The sequence below is a fragment of the Pristis pectinata genome, chromosome 14, assembly GCF_009764475.1.
Source record: "Pristis pectinata isolate sPriPec2 chromosome 14, sPriPec2.1.pri, whole genome shotgun sequence".
Taxonomy (NCBI): Eukaryota; Metazoa; Chordata; class Chondrichthyes; order Rhinopristiformes; family Pristidae; genus Pristis; species Pristis pectinata.
Window position 1 is genome coordinate 22355186 of NC_067418.1, and position 9681 is coordinate 22364866.

Consider the following 9681-nt stretch of genomic DNA (forward strand, 5'->3'; position numbering starts at 1 on the left):
TCTACACAACTACTAGACCCTAGGGAATATTTGAGGAACAGATGGATCTAGGTGTACAAGTCCAATGATCCTTAAAGGTGACAGTATTGATAGGTAAAGGTTGTGAAGAAAGGCATATGGTAAACTTGTCTTCATTCGGTGGTGCACAGAAGACAAGAGCAGGGAGGTTATGATATAACTATGATACAGGGGCACAGCTGGAGTACTGTGTATAGCTTTGGTCATAACACATTAAGGAGGTTGTGCTTGCACTGGAAACAGTGCAAAGGAGATTCACCAGAATGTTACCTGGGATAGGGCGTTTCAGTTATGAGGAGAGATGGGATAGGTTAGGTTTGTATTCCTTGGTACAGAGGAGGATGAGGGTTACCTGGCAGAGTTAGACAAAATTATGAATGACTATCATAGATAAGATAAATAGTAGGAAACTTTTCCCCATAGCAGAGGTACTAAAACTAGAGGACATGGGCTTAGGATAAGGTGTAAGAGATTTCGAGGAGATCTGAGGAAGATTTTTTTCCCCCCACAGAGGATGGTTAGAATCTGGAATGCACTGCCTGAGTGGGTGATGGAGACAGGTATTCCCAGCACATTTAACAAGTATCACAATGAGCATTTGAATCATCAAGGCATTAGAAGGCTTGGCACTGTGGTGATAGATGAGAAATATGATGTTTGATGGTAACCATGGACATTGGACCTGGTTTTGTGCTGAATAATTCTATGACTCTATGTTTCTCTGATTTTATGACTCCCTGCATTTGACCCAGTGAAGATGAAGGAAGAACAAAATATTTCCAAGACAAGATGTTGTGTGTATTAGATGGAATTGGAGTTCCCATGCATCAGGTGGCCTTGTCTTCCTTGGTGGTAGATGTTGTGGGTTGGGGAGCTAATACTGGAAGAAGTTGGCAAATTGCTACAGTGCACTTTGTAGGTGGTATACTCTATAGTCAGAGGACATCTATGACGGAGATAGTAAATGTTATGGTCTTGTAGTTGGTTTCAGTCAATCATGCTCTTTTATCTTGAATCATATTGGCGCTGAATTCATCCTGACAAATGGAAAGTGTTCCAACACTCTTATAGAACACAGAAACAGGCCTTCAGCCCATTGAATCTGGTTCAACCCAGCAAGCGCCCATTTACACTAATCCCATTATTATTTATCCTACATTCCCATCAATTCCTCAACCTCCCCCCCCCCCCCGATTATATTACTCATTTACAGTTTAGCGGCAATTGACAGTGGTCATTTAACAAACCAAACAGTACATCTTTGGGATGTGGTAGTAATCTGGATCACTTGGAGGAACCCCACGGAGAACGTGCGGATTCCATACAGGCAGCACCAGAGGTCAGGAACCTTGCCCACTAGAGCGCTGAGGCAGCAGCTTGATCAGCTGTTCACTTGTGTTTTTGAAAGGTAGAAAGGCTTTAATGAGTTCAGAGGTGAGGCAGTTGCTTCTGACCTGCTTTTGGTCCAAATGATGACTATGATCTCTGAGATGCTGTTGAAATGTATTGCTGTTTCTAAAACAATGGAAAGTGAAGTTAGCTTAGGATGTAATTAGCCAAATATTGACTGACCAGCTGCAAAAATATTACTCTTCTGGTACAAAGCATATCAATGATGTTAGCAACAGCATTCTCTATTAGATTAACCAAATTTAAAAGCTTTACAAAACAATTTCAGTGAAAATATAGGCAATTATAATGTTTCCCACTTTTCATTAGTTTGAAATGCTTGAAGATATTGGCTGTGATCGAGTAATTCTGTGTTCAGCCAATAGATTGTAGCCATGAAATCTCTTTCCAATCTGATTAGGTAGTTTGCCACAGCAGCTTTTAACTTTGTCCTAGCTCCATTTTAATCACTATTCTTTTCCAAGTTACTTAAACCTTTCAATCTGTTTCTCCCAAATGCAATCATTGTTCAGCCTGTTTCTGCAAGTGTCACAATATTTCAATCAAATTCTTCAATGAAGTAGACACCTAATCTAAAATTTCCAATGAACAAAGGATAACCAAATAACTTCTTCGGAATAATTAATCTTAATTGCTAATCATAGTTCAAGATGGAGAAATTGCTGGGGCCATCCCTTAGTACAAATAGAATATTTTAACTGTACATTGATTCAAAAGTTTTTTTTATAAGTTTGTTTTAACGTGGCTATTTCATTCTAGATATAGTCAGATCACATCACAGATGTAATTGGATTTTTCTACAAATGTTATTTTTAAAATAATATTCCCTTTTCCTTCCTGTGCTGTGATTTCTCACAAAAGAACTATTACTATCATTAATACTGAGATGATATTGCCCATTTTTTAAAAAATTAACCTGGAAAATAGTGGAATTCTGGTTGATATTTTTTCTGTATCTATTCAGGAAATGTCTGATCTATTTCAAACTTCAAATTTTCTTACTGAATTCAAGTTGGTTGTCAATGGGTGCAATTCACAAGGCAAAGACAAACAGGCTTTATAGATATAAATGATGTTCAGTAAGACTACAGTTCAGCTTTATTAAAAAAAGCACAAAATGGGTGGCCATAGATACACTTTCTATTATACATGGTGGAGGAAAAAAAGATTGCAGATGATGGAATGGTGCAGGGTTTTGACCTGAAACATTGACAATTCCTCCCCCCCCCCCCCCCCAACAAAAGATGCTGTTCAACCCAGAGCTCCTCCAGCAGATTGTTCATTGCTCCATTGCCCGATTTTCTCCATTCCATTGTTACAAGCTATTTTGTGACCTCACTGACTTGGAATTTTCACCCTTGGTTAGTCTGAAGTCACAGAGTGGAAATATAATAGCCTGGCATTCCAACGATCATTTACATTCAGAGTTAGTTACCAACTGCTCCTCCTTTGAAGTCACTCAAGCTCATTGCCACTCTTGGCTGGAAGAAACAGCTAAAAAAAAATGACACTCCACTTAGTAATCTGAAATAAACTGAAGGGGTTGTGACAAAAGGAATCAAAGGATAAAACAGAGGAAAAAGTTAAAAAAAATTGGTTCAGATCGATCAGTGAATGACTGAAGTAGCACACTGTTGCAAATTAATTATTTTTATATTTTCACCCAGAGACGAGTTATTCTGTCCCAAGTATCTATTTGGCAAGGGGCTGCTAGTGTTTAATGTCCAGTTATTTTTTGCTTGAGCATATGCAAGGAACTATTATTCAACTGCCATGAAAGTCAGAAACTTAAAAAGTTTAAAGGAGCAATTAAACCCATTGGAACTGAAAGGATATTAATGACAGACCTGTGAAAGTAAAAAAAAACTGTGACATTATCTGGGATACTTAAACATACAAGAGACAAAGGCAATTCAAAACATTTTTCCAGTCCTGATGAAAGGTCTCGGCCCGAAACATCGCCTGTTTATTTCCCTCCCTAGATGCTGTCCGACCTGCTGAGTTCCTCCAGCACTTTGTTCAGTTGCCTTCCAATTCTAAATGTTTTGAGCAACACCCATGCACAGAGAGATTCAGGAAAAGAAATATCTACCAGAGGCAAGATTTGTGCAATGTGTGGCAGGCAAGATAGTGGGAGGGGAAAAATAAAATCAACAAAGGCAGTGAGAAGCAAGATGGAGATGGGGGCAAAGGGGCAGTTGATGTTTTGGGTCGAGCCCCTGCATTAGGGCTGAGAGTGTAAAGGGGAGATAGCCAGTACAAAGAGGTGAGAGGGAGGGGTGAGGCAGGGGCTGGGAGGCAATAGGTGGAACCAAATGAGGAGGGAGCTGATGAGCAGATGGAGCCAGGTGGGGGCAAGGGCGAGATGGAGTCAGGAGCCAGTGGCTAGTGGGTGATAAGTAGATACAGACAAAGGAAAGAGGAAAAAAGGGGGCAGATAGAGCCAGGAGAGGGGAGGGTGGAGGTGGATACAGAGGCTGGAAGGTGATGTGGAAACAAGAGGCTGTATATGCTGGAAACTGATAAAGAGGGAAGGTAATAAGAGACCCACTGAGTTCCTCCAGCAGTTTGATTTTTGTTGCAGAAGCAGCAAGAATTTAATTTCACTGCAGCTGAAGGGAGAGAGAGGGAGAGGAAGAGAATCTACAGGAAAAAAAACAAATATGATTAGATAGAAAAAGACAGAACATCAAGGATATGAAGCCAAAAATAAATTACCATTAATATCCAGAGAAATCTATAAATTACAGATACCCTTGAAATTTTTGAATAGGATATAATTCAACAAAACAGCTGGGCTCCAGATTTTATCATCTTTCAAATGGACTGGTTTCTGGTGGTTATGATATGGTAAAACATTGTTGTTGGGAACTGAAATTATTTGAAACTTCCAAGCAGAAGTTCAAGCAGCAAAGATAGAATCTGTTCAAAACTTTGAGGAAAATGGCTATTGAACTGGTAGAAAAGGTAAGTATGATGAAAAGCAAAAGCTTCAGCCACTTCATAAAAAAGGACAGGATTATCAGGATATTTTGAGACATTGGAAATCAAGTCCTTTGGCAAGACTGTAAATGGCTTAAATAAAGTATGGAAGCAGATCCATAGTTGGATCTAACAAGGAAGGTTGTCACAGGATGCAGGAGGTTATAGCTGAGCTAAAAACCTCGGTAGAGAAATGGCAGATGGAGCTTAATTCGGACCAGTGTGAAGTGTTGCATTAGTTAAGTATACAGTAAATGGTAGGACCCTTAGGAGCACTGATGGACACAGGAATATTGGGGTGCAACTCTACAACTCCCTGAAAGTGGCAACACAACTCAATAAGGTGGGAAAGAAGGTACATGACATGCTTGCCTTCACTGGTCAGGCATAAAGTGTAAAAGTTGGCAAGTCATTTTGCAGCCATATTAAACTTTGGTTAGGCCACATTTGGAATATTGTGTGCAGTTCCAGTCCCGCATTACAGGAAGGATGTGAAGGCTCTGGAGAGGATGCAGAAGAGGTTCACCAGGATATTGATTGGAGTGCATTAGCTTTCAGGAGACGTTGGAGAAAGTTGTTTACTCTGGAGCATAAGAGATTGATGTGGTGATCTGATACAAGTGAATCAAATTTTGAGAGACATACGAAGAGTAGATAGGGTGGGCAAATGTCAAATACTAGAAGGCGTAGATTTAAGATGAGAGGGGGAAAATTTGAAGGAGCTTTGTGAGGCAAGTTGTTTTATTCAAATACACAGAGTGGTGGGTGCCTGGAATGTGCTTCCAAAGGAAGTGGTAGAAGCAGATACTGTACAACAACAACATTTAAGGAGGTACTTACTGAGAAATATGAACAAGCAGGAATAGAAGAAAATGGACGATCTGCAGGCAGATGGGATTGGTTTAATTTGGCATCATGGTCAGCGCAGATACAGTGGGCCAAAGGGTCTGTTCCTGTGCTGTACTATTCTATGTTACTGGAGTTATTTGAGCTCATGCCTAGAGCTCCTAAAGGGGAAATGTTTGGTGGAACAACCAATGCTGGAAACCTTTAGACAGAATAAGGATTCAGTATTGCAAAACTAAGGCAGTCTTGTGAGCTGGTATGTTGCTTCCTTAAAAGCACTAGAAATCCTACTTGGAAACTTCCTGTATGCTTGGGGTCCTGGAGGTGGAGATGCAATATTTTCGGAAGAATATTGCTAGCATGGTCAATACGAGGAATGATACACGAAACAACTGGTCCTCATGCTGGATGGAATCAATGAGATCAGTCAGTGACCAAAACTAGTGAGCAGATGTGCAAAGCTAATGCAGCCGCAACTACACAGCCACACTCAACGTGCACTGTGCATTCAACATTTGCCAAACAATTCAGATCGATTAACTCTCACTGAACAGTTACAAGCCCCCATACACTCATGTTTACTTCTGCTCCAACTCTCTCTCTCACACACTTTCCTCCATTCAACACAGCACACAGACACCCTCACTTACACTCCTACTCCTCTTGCAAGAGTGCCAATTCCAGCAGTAGACTGATGGGGAAACTCATACTGTACCTGTAGACTGAGTCACATTGAGGACTGGATGAAGGCAATCATGGGCTTGGCCACCACAGAGATCCTTGCTGCCGGTGAAGGTGAGATTATGGAAGATGATGATATATTCACATCTAATTCTCCTCCTTGCATACGACATACACTTCATCCCAGAATCTCCTGAATGAGAAGATGGAGATGGTTTACATGTGTTACATGCCTTGCCGCCACCCTACATTTCCTTAAGGTTCAGGACACAATGTATGGACACAGTCAGTGAGCAACTGTGCATTGCCTATGCACCATCAATTGTAGGGGAACCTGGCTGACAGGGTTGCTCTACTGAGAGCTGGCATAAATTCAATGGACTGAATGTCCTCCTTTGCTATTATAAAATTTATATTTATTCTATGCATCACCACATTCACACAACTTTATATAAAGAGTGGTGAGAATGTGGAACTGACTACAGAAGTAGTGGGAGTAGCATATTTACTCGGGTGGAGGATGGATGAACATGAGAGATTTAGATGAGGAAAGATGGGAAGAAGTTTGAGTGGAGCATAATCACCAGAATGAACTGGCTGGGCCATATAGCCTGCTTCTGTGCTGTAGATCTTATATAAAACAGCACTGTATTTCAAATACTCCAGAATCCCAATTTCATAAATATCATCAGACTGGAAACTGAAGCCACTACATCACAATCTGACACCGGCCATCCACCACTCCAGAGCCTGGCCATTTCATCAGTAGGTGGTTTTGAGGTGGAAATTACAGAGGAATCATTAGGCTCGGGTGGCCTGTAGCCAGGAGAGCTCAGGTGAGAACTGCAAAGGGACAGAGAAACGCCGATACATAGTCACTGAGATGCTCTGGGCATTGCGTGGCTTTTCACAGACCCTGGAGACCATCTTTGTCAGTGTGCAAACTGTGGTCAGTTACATGTCAACACTTGCAGACTCAAAGTGGGTCCCATGTCTGACGACAGACAATGTAACACAGTGTGTGAGTACGTCAGTGGAAGTATTGATTTTGAGAGTTCAAATCTCAGTTTGTTGCCATGATACCAGAGTCGCAAGGCGCATTTTCAAAGACTCCTGAAATTCAGAAGACTACTCTGATTGTCTCTCGCTTCAGGGGAGTGGAAGTCGCTTCACAAAACAAAAAAAAATCTAAACAACATGACTTGTATTCCCATTGTTGTCACTCTGCCAGAGCCCTCACTACTGCCCACTGACCAAGTAGCCCAGTTTGCTGTCACTCACAGTGAGACTGGGCCACCTGAAGTCAAAGCATCAGAGCTGCTTAATGTTGTCCTTCTTGGCCATCTACAATGTCCTCCATTGAAAGGGAGCCTTCCAAACTAGCTTGGCAGCAGCAACACCTGTAGGAAAACAATCAGTTGGGTAATGCAAAGTGTCAAATGGTTATTGAACTGGAAATGACAGAGACTGGCAGGCTACCTATGCTCAGTACTAACCTAAAACTTGCCTTTCCTGAATCTGCCCATGTCATCTTGCTGTGTGAAGCCAACCAAATCCAAAATGGCAAGACCTTAAGCAGCAACAGAGCCTTGTTTGACGAAAGTCAAAGCTAGCTTCACCCATGGAACAGCAAGTCTTCTGCAATCGGCTAATCCAATGATCAAACTTATCAAGGACAGTGAATGCTTCTGGATTTCCCTAATATTCAAAAAAAAATTCTAAGAAATAAAGCCATCCACCACTCCAGATCCTGGTGGGTGGTTTCAAGGTGGAAATTACATAAGAATCATTAGGTACCCAGGAGAGCTCAGGTGAGAACTACAATGGGACAGAGAAATGCTGATACATAGCCATTGAGATGCTCTGGGCATTGCATGGCTTTTCACAGACCCTGGAGACCATCTTTATCAATGTGCAAACTGTGGTCAGTTACACGTGGTACGGTAGTGTAGCAGTTAGCAAAACGCTATTACAGGACTGGCGACCCATTCAATTCCAGCCGCAGTCCGTAAGGAGTTTGTACATTCTCCCTGTGACTGTGCGGGTTTCCTCCGGGTGCTCCGGTTTCCTCTCATATTCCAAAGACGTACGGGTTACGAAGTTGTGGGCATGCTATGTTGGCACCTGAAGCGTGGCGACATTTGCGGGCTGCCCCCAGAACACTCTACACAAAAAGATGCATTTCACTGTGTGTTTCGATGTACGTGTGACTAATAAAGAAATCGTATCAACTCAAACTGGGTCTCATGAAAAAAAAATTCTAAAAAATTCAAGGTCACAGAAAGCATTTTTAAAATATCTTAAAAATCTGTAAAACATGAAAATGAAACAAAAACATGCAGTAATAAAAAACTGTGCAAACTCATTATTTCAAAAAAGATACTTAGAAAATCTTCTCTGGTCAGTGGCATTAAATGTGTAATGTGGCAGTGGATGCTTGTTTTACTCTAGTTTTGAAATTTGAGTCTATTAAATGATTCATGAAATAGCTGTGAGGGAGCTCTCTACTCGTACGTGTGCTATTGCAGTTCTTGCATAAGGTTCAACCAGATACAGGTTCAACAGACTAGTTCTCAGGTGACGAGGGTGGGACTCAGCAAGTCCAGCACTGAGCTCCAGGTGGGGTGCACATTTGACTGTTGTTGGGCAGGTGCAGGTGAAGGGTGGCAGACAACTTTGCATTTCATGGCAAGTAGATGTTATTTCTTGACAACAGGAGGAGGCTGACTTTAATACTTGTGGCAGTTTTACTAATTGTTTACAAATCTACTGAGCCAGCACGTGTCTGCCCACCACACCACCAAAAAAAGGTGTTTGCCAAAGATCAGAGAGTAAAGTCAAGACAATCCCTTGAGTATAATGCTCCCTGCTGGCTTGGAGGAGAACTATAAATTACACAAAACTAAATGTGCCATCCGTCCCTACACCACCCGCGCCCCCCCACCCCCAAAGTAATTCAATTTTCGAAATAGAGGTTTAAATACGGATCTCATGTCATCTGACAAGATCCTTTAAATACACTGCAGATTTTCTCTGGCAGAGTGACTGACCTTCACTTGAGACTGCACAAAATCTTTTGCTGTCCACTGTTTGACTTTCACAGGTCATGCAGCAAAGTTGAGATGGTTCATCGTCTGCACTGTGAGGGTGTAGGGAGACTGTGAGGGGATACAGTTAAGACAGGAACCATTGATACAAGCAACCAGTCTTCAAACTACTTCCATGGAATATAACAATGACATTTTCAAGCAGTAATCAGTTTGAAAATCACAAGGTAGTGTAAATAAAGATCGCTCTTACAATGGCAACTGTGATGTTACCCAGTGGATAACTACCAAATCATCATGTACATTGTCCCAATATCAGAGCAAATATGACATGACCAAATATTGACCAGATGTACAAGGAACAAAAAGGGCCACGTGGGTGCAGTTGGAAAAAAAATGACTTTGTTCATTTCAACCAATTGCTGGAAAGACAACTCTAAGCAAGGACACAGTGATGCCATCAGCATAAGGGAGATCATATCCTTTGGAGAGGTGAGCAGTGCGGATCAGGCAGAAGAATCTTCTCTCTGAGCAAACGCTTGTTACGCCTTCGGTTCTAGACGCCAAGCCCACAACAAGTTTGCGGCCCTGTATTCCTTCATCAGAATTGTCTCTGGCACAAGACAACAACCGAGGGCACCTGCGTTTCTATGGTAATTCCCTGCTTTGGAAACAATAATTATCAGGGTCTAAGCCT

At 41.7% G+C, this 9681-nt stretch overlaps 1 long non-coding RNA gene across 1 annotated transcript; it reads right to left on the reverse strand.

The window, feature by feature from the left end:
- Positions 1-2857: 2857 nt before the first annotated feature.
- LOC127577943 (uncharacterized) lies at positions 2858-9094 on the reverse strand. The gene is made up of 4 exons (XR_007957465.1): positions 8988-9094; positions 7219-7337; positions 5972-6130; positions 2858-2922 (listed from the first exon to the last, which is right to left on the reverse strand). It is a non-coding gene; the product is annotated as an uncharacterized LOC127577943 (long non-coding RNA).
- Positions 9095-9681: the final 587 nt, after the last annotated feature.